At 42.8% G+C, this 13,402-nt stretch overlaps 1 protein-coding gene across 48 annotated transcripts in view; it reads left to right on the forward strand.

Annotated features, from left to right (window-relative positions):
- The window catches only part of LOC138813404 (protein FAM114A2-like), a 185,365-nt gene that overhangs the window by 138,479 nt on the left and 33,484 nt on the right, over positions 1–13,402 (forward strand). For 42 of the 48 annotated variants that reach the window (XR_011367793.1, XR_011367785.1, XR_011367790.1 and 39 more), the window contains 6 exons: positions 2,349–2,453; positions 3,461–3,560; positions 7,557–7,656; positions 8,786–8,893; positions 9,866–9,985; positions 13,001–13,301. The gene's annotated coding sequence lies outside the window, so the exon portion shown is untranslated. The remainder of the gene's footprint in view (positions 1–2,348; positions 2,454–3,460; positions 3,561–7,556; positions 7,657–8,785; positions 8,894–9,865; positions 9,986–13,000; positions 13,302–13,402) is intronic. The other 6 variants (XR_011367801.1, XR_011367797.1, XR_011367779.1 and 3 more) reach the window with 5 other exon arrangements.

The following is a 13,402-nucleotide window of genomic DNA, read 5'->3' on the forward strand; positions in this document are numbered from 1 at the left end:
CACAATGGAATTCTATGCCTCCATCAGAAAGAATGACATTTCCCCATTTGTTAGGAAATGGAAAGGTTTGGAAAAAATTATATTAAGTGAAGTAAGCCAGGCCCAAAGAAGCATAGGTCCCATGGTCTCCCTTATTTGCAATATCTAGTATAGGTATGAGTCAAGCGGAAAAGGCCAGATAATGTGATGTTAGGAAAATGAACCCTTAAATATGTATTTTAATGTTTTCGTTTCTTTCATGCATGTGTTTCTAATGCATTTATAAGATTATTTCTTTGTTGCTTTGTATGTCCCTCCCCCACAGTGTAACCCCCGCTTTCACTATATTTGGTGTCAGTATATCATGTGGAGGAGATGGGGACAAACAAGTCGTTTAAGGATTCAGGTGGACCTGTTGCAACAATGAGAAGTACAAAATGTCATGTCAAAACCAGCTTTACAATGTCGGTGTGGGGGGGGGGAGGGGGGTATAATTGGGTGGGGGGAGGGGGGTAAAATTGGGTGGGGGGAGGGGGGAGGCAGGGAAGGGAAGTGAAGGGTAAACAAAGGAGGAGGCTGCAATGCTTGGTAAGAAATGTATGCATTATTCTGCCCATGTAATTGTAGCCCCTCTGTACAATATGTTCTCAAATAAAATAAAATACAATTTAAAAATAAAAAAAAAAAAAAAAAAAAAAAAGAACAGCAAAAATCAAGAACTCTAACAACAACAGATGCTGGAGGGGATGTGGACAGAAAGGAACCTTACTTCATTGTTGGTGGGAATGTAAACTTGTTCAACCACTTTGGAAAGCAGTATGGAGGTTCCTCAAAAGACTTCACATAGATCTCCCCTATGATCCAGCAATCCCACTTTTGGGCATTTACCCAAATGTTTACAAACAAGACCACACTAAAGCTACCAGCACAACTATGTTTATTGCAGCATTATTTACCATAGCTAAGATATGGAACCAACCCAGATGCCCCTCAGTAGATGAATGGATCAAGAAAATGTGGTATATATACACAATGGAATTCTATGCCTCCATCAGAAAGAATGACATTTCCCCATTTGTTAGGAAATGGAAAGGTTTGGAAAAAATTATATTAAGTGAAGTAAGCCTGGCCCAAAGAAGCATAGGTCCCATGGTTTCCCTTATTTGCAATATCTAGTATAGGTATGAGTCAAGCGGAAAAGGTCTGATAATGTGATGTTAGGAAAATGAACCCTTAAATATGTATTTTAATGTTTTTGTTTCTTTCATGCATGTGTTTCTAACGCATTTATAAGATTATTTCTTTGTTGCTTTGTATGTCCCTCCCCTACAGTGTAACCCCCGCTTTCACTATATTTGATGTCAGTATAACATGTGGAGGAGATGGGGACAAACAAGTCGTTTAAGGATTCAGGTGGACCTGTTGCAACAATGAGAAGTACAAAATGTCATGTCAAAACCAGCTTTACAATGTCGGTGTGTGGGGGGGAGGGGGGTATAATTGGGTGGGGGGAGGGGGGTAAAATTGTGTGTGGGGAGGGGCGAGGCGGGGAAGGGAAGTGAAGGGTAAACAAAGGAGGAGGCTGCAATGCTTGGTAAGAAATGTATGCATTATCCTGCCCATATAATTGTAGCCCCTCTGTACCGTATGTTCTCAAATAAAATAAAATACAATTAAAAAAAAATAAAAAAGAAATGCAAATCAAAACAACATTGAGATATCACCTCACCCCAGTTAGAACAGCAAAAATCAAGAACTCTAACAACAACAGATGCTGGAGGGGATGTGGACAGAAAGGAACCTTACTTCATTGTTGGTGGGAATGTAAACTTGTTCAACCACTTTGGAAAGCAGTATGGAGGTTCCTCAAAAGACTTCACATAGATCTCCCCTATGATCCAGCAATCCCACTTTTGGGCATTTACCCAAATGTTTACAAACAAGACCACACTAAAGCTACCAGCACAACTATGTTTATTGCAGCATTATTTACCATAGCTAAGATATGGAACCAACCCAGATGCCCCTCAGTAGATGAATGGATCAAGAAAATGTGGTATATATACACAATGGAATTCTATGCCTCCATCAGAAAGAATGACATTTCCCCATTTGTTAGGAAATGGAAAGGTTTGGAAAAAATTATATTAAGTGAAGTAAGCCAGGCCCAAAGAAGCATAGGTCCCATGGTTTCCCTTATTTGCAATATCTAGTATAGGTATGAGTCAAGCGGAAAAGGTCAGATAATGTGATGTTAGGAAAATGAAACCTTAAATATGTATTTTAATGTTTTTGTTTCTTTCATGCATGTGTTTCTAACGCATTTATAAGATTATTTCTTTGTTGCTTTGTATGTCCCTCCCCCACAGTGTAACCCCCGCTTTCACTATATTTGATGTCAGTATATCATGTGGAGGAGATGGGGACAAACAAGTCGTTTAAGGATTCAGGTGGACCTGTTGCAACAATGAGATGTACAAAATGTCATGTCAAAACCAGCTTTATAATGTCGGTGTTGGGGGGGAGGGGGGTATAATTGGGTAGGGGGAGGGGGGAGGCTGGGAAGGGAGGTGAAAGGTAAACAAAGGAGGAGGCTGCAATGCTTGGTAAGAAATGTATGCATTATCCTGCCCATGTAATTGTAGCCCCTCTGTACAGTATGTTCTCTAATAAAATAATATTAAAAAAAATCACACACACAAAAAAAGATGAAGCATATCTTGTCCTTGGGTAGGTGTTAAAGGAGACATGGAAAGAGGCAAAGGAATAGGGAGTAGATGGCTTGGAAAATACAACATAAGATTCAATGCACATATGTGAAAATGGAACTAGGAAAGAAAGGGGATGGGTGGGGTTTTTATCGATTAGAAGAGTCGATGGAAACTATGAAAAAGTCTAAGAGGCATTGTAAAAACCAATTGATACATTGTACAACTGTTTAAAAAAATATCCATGAGGCCTGTAATTCTAATTACTCAGGAGGCTGTGAAATGAGGATTGTGGTTTGAAGCCAGCCATGGCAGAAAAGTTCATGAGACTCTTATCTCCAACAAACTACTCAGAGAAGGCTGGAAATACTGCTGTGGCTCAAGTTGTACAGGGCTAACCTTCAGCACAGAGAGGTTTTGGAACAGCACTTTGATCTTGATTTGAAGTGCCAAGACAGGCACAAAAACAAAACAAAACAAGATAAAACAAAAGAAAAAAAAGAAACAAACCAAAAACAAAAAAGATCTTAATTTTTATATTTTTGAAAATTACAAGAAAAACCCATGTTCCACCTACTTCAAATAGTTAGATAATATACATTATATGGCTATGATTGTGATGGATGGAAATTTTCTCATTCATGTAGCATCTAATGTTCATTCGAGGCATGGTTTTTCATGCCTCCCAGGCTATGACTTGTGTAGGCTGAGGTTATGGGCTTGGAGCTGCAGATACTGATACCCTTCTCAACCAGTGTTTCACCTCTTAACAGGGCAGTCATACCCAAGGGCTCCTTTAACTTCAGCTTCATGACCTCTTCGTGGTCCTGAGGGCCCAGTTGTGGGTGCCATCCTGGATACCTGTGATTTGAAGTAAGTTCATCCTACTCATCCTCTATGCCAAAAGAGTCAAGTGTGAGAGGGTTTGCAGACATTTGAAGTAATGTACATACACGGTGCTTCAGTGGCCCCACATACCTACCCAGCATATGCCTGTGTATCCTAGGATTATTGGTCTGGATCAGGGGATGCTTCCAACATATTCCCTAACTAGTGCTTCACCTGCTAAAGTGAATACATGATTGAGAGCCTCTTGTTTACCTTAAGGAAATCTAAATTCCTGATCTGTGCCAGGCCACAGCAGATGCCATCCCACATGCCCCCCATTTCATTTTATGTTAGACCTTTCCTTCCACACTGTGGGAACCAAATCACTGGTGAGCAGTTGTGCATGTATGTACACACATTCACACTAAGGCATGTACATAGTGTCAGATTTGACTGGTTGTGTACTATATATTATAGTACCCAAGTGAAAGAAGACTTGGAGATTCCTTGACTACAAGCTATCCTGTTTTGCTATTTAGCTGTGTCCTGTATAGCCCAGGGTTGTGGGATTCGAAGTGGGCATGCATCCACCCTCCACAACCAGTGCTCCTCTGTCGCTACCGCCTCGACCAGCAAGGAAGACGCGACACCGGACTCTTCTCTCTGCAGTTTATTCAGGACCTTTTTGTAATCTTCTGACCCCAACCCCGGGGAGAATTCCCCACAGCCTTAAGTACCCACTGGGTAGCCAACCCTGATACGCCACGTGGGAACCGCCAATAGGTTCAGGTGCGCGGAAGCAAGCCAGATTCTTTGCCTTAGCCATATCAGGAGTTGTTTACCACAAAGAGCACTCGCCATCGGGAAGGCGGAGGGCGGAAGCTGGCACCATCTTCCAGGTGCGGCCTCTCCCAGCTCTCTACAGTTCCCCCTTTTTTGTTTAAAGAACACAGATGAGAACAGAGGTCTGATCCCTGTTGTGCAATTGCAAGGACTGCATACAAGCCTTCTCCCAGAGGGCGCCTTCTCTAGGGATGACTCAGCCTGTCCATTGATTCGTTTTTCACAAGGACGGGAAAAGGCGAATCGAACCCGTGTGCAATCAAACATGCTCTCCTCGAGGGCAAAACTCATGCCTCTCGACTGCAGTACTTTGGCTTTGCAATCTGTGTTCATTGTTTTAGGGTGGCAAGCCACGCTTAGGGGGACTGACCTGCTCCAATGACTGTAAAGGCTTGGATAATCATGGCTGCACTGCGACGCTGAGAACCTCTAATTTGGCAAATGCACCACAGACATACCAAGGAGGCTAACACCAGAAAGCCTATCAGGGCTCCCAAACCCGCCCCCTCCTTGAGATGAATCATAGCAGCGGAGATCCATGAAGATAACCCCTCCGCCAATCCGGCATCCACTCGGGTCGAGTTCACCATGACGATGGCAACCCTGAGCTGTTCCATCAGGCTGTCGAACTCCCCAGTTCAATTACCTAAAAGATAACTAGACAACTGTTTAGACAAATTTGCAGCGTTTTTTGAATAGGTTTTTTCCTGGGCCTGAACTCTGGGCCTGGGCGCTGTCCCTTAGCTCTTCAGCTCAAGGCTAGCACTCTTACCACTTGAGCTACAGCGCCACTTCCGGCTTTTTTCTCTTCTTGCTTATGTGGTGCTGAGGAATCGAACCCAGGGCCTCAGGCATGCAAGGCAAACGCTCTACCACTGAGCCACCTTCCCAGCCCCATTCTTCTGGGTTAATTGCACCACAGCAGCAGCTAATCCAGCATTAGTTAGTGGTCCGCCCAGCTCTCTGCAAACTAGTCCCCTATTCTTATATGGGGTTATGGCGGCTCTGCATTCCTTAGTACACTGCTCGTAAACAAGCTGTTTAATTAATGGCATGGCTGCGTCTGGGTCACCAAAAATTCTGCCAGCGGCCTCGACCATACGAGCAACAAAGTCCGAAAACGGCTCCATAGAGCCCTGCAGGATTTTGGTGAGATTGCCACTCACTTCGCCTTTATTTGGTAAGGCCTTCCATGCCTTTATGCCAATTTTATTGATTTGTTCATAAACTTGAACCGGGTAGCCTATCTGCTGATTGGCGAATCTCCCCTGTCCAAGCAGCATATCTCTGTCCCAAGCTGGGTTCCCCGCAGCCTGATTGGCTGCAGCCTCTTCACTAGCAAATTCAATCAAAAAGGCCTTCCAATCTAAATACTGACCTGGGCTCAACCAAGCTCGTGCGAGCCCTCTCCAATCACCAGGTGTCATGCAGTGTCTGTTTAGGGCCTCCACCTGGGCTACAGTAAAGGAGGCTGTGATTCCGTATGTCCGCACAGACTCAGCTAAAGATTTTATAACCTTAAAATCTAAGGGTTCATGATACCGCTGTCCCTGTGGATCCTGAAATATTGGACAGGCTAGATGTAACTCGGTTCTGACCGCTTTCCACATGCCTGGGCTGAAAGAACAGCCGGGGCTGCCACTTCCAGGGTCCTCCGCATAGAGCGGAGGGGCCGAAGGTGTGGGACGGTGCACGGAAGGCATGCATTCGTCTTTATCTGGGTCCTCTCTCTCCTTCCCTTTCCTCCTCTTTCTTATCTTTGTTTTTTCTATTTGTTCTATGAGTGATTGTAGTTCCTCTGAGTCTGTAGACTCAGAGGTCTCTAGTTCGGCAAAATCAGGGTATGACCCCCCCCCTGCTCTCCTCCTTTTTGCTGTCTGCCCTTTCTGATCTTTCTTCCTGCAGCATTTCTAAGGCGGCCTGACCATTCTCTACCGCCTCACTGCAACGCTGGTCCTCGAGACAGCCTCTTATCAGTTTCCATATTGGTCTCACTCCGCTCTTAAGCATTCCTTGTTCAGAGGCAAAATCTAGGTCCCTCACTAGTTTCTCCCAAGAGGCCACCGTGAGGCTTCCAGAGACAGCGAACCATGGGGCAACGGTGTCACATTCATTCAAAAATCTCTCTAAAGTACTCTTTTTTATTTTTAACTTTTTTGAGTGCAGTAGCTCATTGAGAGCCAAAAAAATTGGGTGCGAAAAAGAAGCGCCCATGTTTTAAACATTTGAAGCTGGTAAACAAACTTTTACTTTCACTTTTGGCTACTCTATTGACTAGCCCCGGGTTCTCACTCTCTCTTTATCTACCGAGAAGAGCAAAAATCCCCCCCCCCCCCGCTCTTGTGGCGGATTCCCCTTTTACCTGGGGACTTACCCCCGCTTTTGTCGCGGATTCCCCTTTTACCTGGGGACTTACCGGTGCACCACCCTGACCACAGAGAGTTCTGAGTCCTCATTGGGGTTATGGCTGAGTCCCCGTACGGGCCACCACGTGTCGCTACTGCCTCGACCAGCAAGGAAGACGCGACACCGGACTCTTCTCTCTGCAGTTTATTCAGGACCTTTTTGTAATCTTCTGACCCCAACCCCGGGGAGAATTCCCCACAGCCTTAAGTACCCGCTGGGTAGCCAACCCTGATACGCCACGTGGGAACCGCCAATAGGTTCAGGTGCGCGGAAGCAAGCCAGATTCTTTGCCTTAGCCATATCAGGAGTTGTTTACCACAGAGAGCACTCGCCATCGGGAAGGCGGAGGGCGGAAGCTGGCACCATCTTCCAGGTGCGGCCTCTCCCAGCTCTCTACACTCCTCCTCCTACAGGGAGAGCATACCCAAAGCCCTTTTCTTTCCCTTTTGGACTAACATCTTGCAGGTCCTTCTCTGAAGGCCCAGGTGACAGTGCCATTCCAGATGCCCTAGTTTCTAGGCAAATAGGACCACTCTCCCTTTGTGGTAACTGAATATTTGTGTGGGGTTGAGTGAGTATATCATTGTGCTTGTGTATACACCAGTTTGTGGAACACAAGGACCTGTGGCAAGATTTTCCCACTTGGGTGCTGATGCCAGCCCAAGGAAAAAAAGGCTTAGAGAGTAGGTCTTTCATGTCTCCCTTGCAGAGTATGGCCTGTGCTGCTTGGGATTATGGGGCTGGAGTTTGGCATGGTGCTGCACTTTCTAACCAGGGCTTATCCTGTTACAGGGAAGCCATACAAGGCGGCCAGTTTTTCTTCATTTTGGGACCTCTGGCTTCTTGGTATGAGTCAGCCCAGGTGCAGCTATATGTGCGTATGTCCTTCTCAGTAAGTGGTTCCACTCCCGGTTGGAACTGTGGGAATCCAGTTGTGATATGGGTTATGCATGTGTGTATACACATTCACAGGAGGGCACAAATGTGGTGCCAGAGTGGCCTTTTTGTGCAATATATTGGATCCAGAAGAAGGGAAGCCATAGCTTGTCCTTTTTCCTTAGCTGGCTAATTTCAGTGTAGCCTTGGGAGGCCTTCAATTCAAAGTAAGTGATTCCATTCCCTCCTCTGTCCTGTGAAAATGAAATCATGGGTCAGGGATTTTGTGCATGTGTATACACATGTTCCCATGAAAGCACTTAACTTATTTTTAAATTAGATAGGTCCTAGGTGTTTTTGGACCCAAGAGAAAAAGGCTGGGGTTGGAGACTGTAAAACATCCCTTTCACAGGCCTGTGGAGACCGGCTTATACGCCTGGAACTTGAGGTGCTGCCCACCTTCCTAAATAGTGCTTACTACTGCTAAAGAGAGGTCGTGCCTGGTAGCTTGTTCTTCACCATGTGGACTACTGTCTTGCTGGTCCCTTCTGATAGGCCTATGCGCCAGTACACACTTTCATAAGAGGGCACATACATGATGCCAGATAGGCCTGATTGTGGGCATATTGGGCCAGGCCCTGTGTCCATACCCCTGTAATGCCTTTGTAGCTTGGGGTTATTAACTTGGATCTGGGTATGTTGCTACCTCCCTAACTAGTCGTTTACCTTGTACAGTGACTTCATAGTGAGGACCTCTTCTTGATCATGTAAAGGAACTCTTTATTCATGATTTGTCAGCCTCAGAGACAGTGCCATCTGAGATATATCCATTTTCATGTAAAGATTGCTCCCACCCTGCCATTCTATGGGAACCCATTCATGGAATGTGGACACATGATTGTGCCTATGTGGTGCCAGTTGGACTAAGGGTGGGCTCTAGAGGGCAGAAGAGATGGCACATTGGAGCTCGGAGTATGTCCACCACCCTTCCCAACTATAGCCTATATACTGGGATTATGAGTCCTGAGCAGGGGATACTGTTGCTCACCCCATCCAGTGCTTCCCCTTCCACAAAGAGGTCATGGCCATTAGCCTGTTTTTCTTAATCTTGCAAACCTCTAGCTTCATGATTTGTGTTGTCCTAGATGCAGGTACCATTTGCAGATGACCCCAATTCAAAGGAAGCTGTTCCTCTCCTGCCCTTGCCCTGTGGGAACTGAATTGCAAAACAAAAAAGAAAACATTACGAACTAGTAAGTAGTGGGGTACTTGAAGTTATTTCACAAATGAGGGTCCTTATTAAGGCTTCTTACCCCCTTTTTTCTTCCTTGAAAAATTTTCCAGTGTACTAAAAATCATCACAAATACTTATGACAGTGCATATTAAATGTGATGTCCTTCATATTATGTATGAACATTTTCTTCATGAATTTTAGTCAGTGGTGTTTGATAACTTTTACTCCTCTATATGCAGTTTGCATAATGATAAAGTTTGTATCCATATCCACATATATTCTTATATAATCCTTCTCCAATCATTTGGTATTGTCCAGTATATTTTTAACTTTTCCCTAGTCTGACAAGTGTGGTATCTCTTTATTGTTCCTGACAGAATATTTTTCATAAATCTTGCCACATCACATATGCCTTTTCTTGTGAATTGCATGCTCAGATATTTTATTCAATATCATGTATCCTATCTGTCATCTTCTTGATTGAAATGTTCCTTTGTTGAATACATACTATTTAAATGTCTTCAGTCTTAAGAGAGGATGTTTATATTTTTTTTTGATGTTACTTACTCAACCAAAGGTGTTGCTGTAATGTAAACTTATTGATATTTTCCTACCTTTGTATTCATTTCCTTGGGGAAAATCTCCATTCTTAAAATGCACTCTTATTTCATTCTTAAAGCTTTTAAGTGTTGCTTTCTACCTTTGTTTTTAGGAATTGTTTGCTACGGCTTTAAGTTAAGGTCTATTTTGTATCTTATTCCATATAAATAGCTAGCTCATCCAAATAGCTATTTATTGAATAGTCTAATGTCAAATCTCAGGATTCTACATAGGCTTGTTCTCAGTTCTCTACCCTATGTAATACTTTTTCTTCAGCTGTAATACCAGATTGTCTTGATTACTAGGCTTTAGTGTAACAAATCCTCATTTTGAGTTATGGTGTGTCCCCAAAATTGTTCTTTCATATTCTTTGTGTCTTTTGATCTTTAGAAATCCTTCCTCTCCTCTGTTAGTGGGGACCAAACACCGAGTCTCTTGCATTTAAGGCAAGCACTCTACCACTCAGCAACTCACCTCATAACTTTGAGGAACAACAGTCACTGGGTCCAGGTGAGGTTTGGGGAAGTTTCCCTCTATCAGTAGGAACTCTTGACTTAGGGTCCTTGGTCACAGAATAAACATTTGCAGAGTAGTCACCATGGTAAGAAAACTTGGCAATACTTTATTGAGTTAGCAAGCAAACAAACAGATAAGCAGATAAACAGAAAGACAGAGGCACACTCAGAGTGTGAGTGCTCTTAACGGTAGACGCAAAGAGCTCTTTGACATCAGGGGCATTTATATAATAAAAGCAAGTCCTGTCATAAAGCGATATATATAGGTGTTTATCTTTGCTCTTAATCACTCTGGGGTTACACCATCTGAGTTCTTGGTTATTTGGTGATACAGTCTTTAGTGTATTTCTTTTTTTCGGGGGGAGGGTCCAGTCATGGGGCCTGAACTTTGGGCCTGGGCGCGGTCCCTCAGCTCTTCAGCTCAAGGCTAGTGTTCTACCACTTGAGCCCCAGCGCCACTTCTGGCTTTTTTCTTTTTTCTTATGTGGTGTTGAGTAATCGAACCCATGGCCTCATGCATGCAAGGCAAGCACTCTAACACTGAGCCACCTTCGCGGCCCCTTTAGTGTATTTCTTACAGGAAAGAATGCGTATATTTTTGCCATAGAACAGATGCTTATCCTTAAGATGATGAACGCACCCTGAGTTAGAAGCAAAGAAGATAGTGCATGTATGTTTCTAAATGTATTGTTTCTATCAGAGTTCCTAGATGTCATTTTCCAGGTCTCATTTTTCCTAAGCTATCCAGCCTGAAACTATAAAAAGTCCTGATAAGACTTCTCAGAAAATTGCATTCAATTTATAGATTGATTTGATAGAAAACAATACATTCTTTAGATATTGAGTATTCCCATGAATGATTTTTTTTTTTGGGTCCGGTCATGGGGCCTGAACTCTGGGCCTGGGCACTGTCCCTCAGCTCTTCAGCTCAAGGCTAGTGCTCTGCCACTTGAGCCACAGAGCTACTTCTGGCTTTTTTCTTTTTGCTTATGTGGTGCTGGGCAATCGAACCCAGGGCCTCAAGCATGCAAGACAAGTGCTCTACCACTGAGCCACCTTCTCAGCCCCCCATGCATGATTTTGACATAGCTGTATTTAGCTGTTTTTCAGTTATTTTTAATAATTAATGTTTGTTACATAGTATTATATATCTTTTGTAGGATATGCTTCTTGGTGTGTTTTTGTTCGTTTGGTTTGGTTTGAACAACATGGGGAATTGAACTGGTGTGTGGGAGGAAAGCATTCTACCACCTAAGCCACAATATAGCCATGTTAGTAACTATTGAAGCTACTTAAAATAATCATCCATCTTATAATTTGTTATTTTTACCTTTTTTTCATCCTGGGGTACTTGGTATAGGAGTCTGGTTTTTGTGTGTGTGTGTGTGTGTGTGTGTGTGTGTGTGTGTGTGTGTGTGTGTGTGTGTGTGTGTGTGTGTATGCACATGCATGCATATAAGTGTATATGTGCCAATACTGGGGCTTGAATCCTCTTAACTTTTTCCAGCCAAGGTTAGCATTTACCATTTGAGCATGTATGCACCTTCAGTGTGGCTTTTCTGGTTAAATCCTACTCAGGAGGCTACAAATGGCAGTTCAAAGCCAGCCTGGGCAGAAAAGTCCAGTAGTCCTATGAACTACTTTGAAAAACTACTATGAAAAACCTGGAAGTGGTACTATGGCTCAAAAATAGTGCTCAAGCTTTGAATTGAAGCCCTCAATCCTTAGGGCCAGCACATACAAAAATTAATGAACTTTGAATTGTCTAACCATGATGTATTTACACCATGATCTACAGATCTCAGCCTCTCAAGTAGGTAGCATTGTAGGTGTGATCCTGTAGTAATAATAAGTCATTTATTATTGTTACTAATGGATATTTTTTAAAGACATAAGTGTATGCTAGTGGCTCAAGTCTATAATCCTAGCCAGTCAAGAGGCTGAAGTTTAAGAATCTTTGTTCAAAGCTGACCCAAGGGAGAAAAATCTATGTGGCTTATCTCCAATTAACAATCAAAAAGTTGGAAACACAGCTGTAGCTTTAGTGGCATAGTAGTAACCTTAAGCAAAAATGCTTAGGGACAGTGCCCAGACCCCGAGTTCAAGTCCCAGAATCAGCCCCCAAAATTAAAATAAATAGAACACAAAATAACTCCAGGTATGGCTAGTGATAGTATGCCTAGTTTGCATGAAATTCTGAATTTGATTGCCACCAGCAAGAAAAATACACAAACCAAGAAAAAATGTTTCCAAAGCCAGAGGGAATTTTTTACTGATCCTTACTAACAGACAATTTTTTTCTTACACAATTTCATTTAGAACGTTAGCCCAAGGCAGGTGCTAGTGGCTTGGCTCATGCCTGTAATATTAACTACTCAGGAACTTGAGAATTGAGGATAGTGGTTCTTGAGACTTTTCAATAAGCTACTCAAAAATAAGTGGAAGTGACCCTATGGCTCAAGTGATAGAGAGCTAGCCTTGAGCTCAAAGAAGCACAGGTACAGGGGCCAGGCCCAAAGTTCAAGCTTCATGGACAACAAAAATAAAAATAAAAAGCCAAACAATAACTCCAGTAGAAGAGAAATGATTATGCAATGACTACTTTAGCAAGAATGCATTTCTCAGTTTAGAATGAGGTTTCACTTTGTATAACGTTATAAATATAAGATAATTAAATTTCAAGTAATTATTTAACTTCACTATCCACTAAGTTGGAGTGTTGATCTATATGTTAAATAACAGTGAGTTATAGAAACATGAAAGACGTACTTGAGGCAATGATAAGGGGAGTTGAAGAAATCAATGTTGTTTTGAGAGCAACTCAGGTTGAAGCTGACCACCTAGGTAGGTCTTCAGGAGACTAAGGCTGTTTCTCATTTCTAAGATCCCTCTCCTTGGCTGGGCCCCTCCCATTGAGTTTAATCAAAGATTAGGTTAGGTGTGGGGAAAAGCAGCAGCTTGTATTGAAGGTTTTAAAAAAATAAACCCTCTTTTTTGTGTTTAAATGTAGGAACTAGAGAAGTCGTTGGTTCACAGGACTCTGCATTTGAAAGAACTTCCAACTATGAAGGCCAACCTGAGCCACATATTCCAGAGAAGGACATGATGTTGGCACAGGAACAGATAGAATATTTGCAGAAGAATTTTATGTGGTGCTTAATTTATTAAGCCTTTCTTGTTTATGTTTGATGTAACCTGCTAGTAATAGATGTGAAATGAGTAAAGGATCTGTTGGCCACCTAAATTTGTTACTTCAGCAAAAGTATATCTGATCATGCTAAACCTTAGGTTTCTAAGAGGAAGAAAAAGATGTAAGTCCTTCAAGATGCTAACAAAACTGAATTCACAATCCATTAATTGGAGGGAAGGGCACTTTTTGTTGGCAATTTTAAATATCCAATTGCATTTTTCC

Source organism: Dipodomys merriami, unplaced genomic scaffold (assembly GCF_024711535.1).
Source record: "Dipodomys merriami isolate MVZ:Mamm:240054 unplaced genomic scaffold, mDipMer1.0.p SCAF_599, whole genome shotgun sequence".
Lineage (NCBI taxonomy): Eukaryota > Metazoa > Chordata > Mammalia > Rodentia > Heteromyidae > Dipodomys > Dipodomys merriami.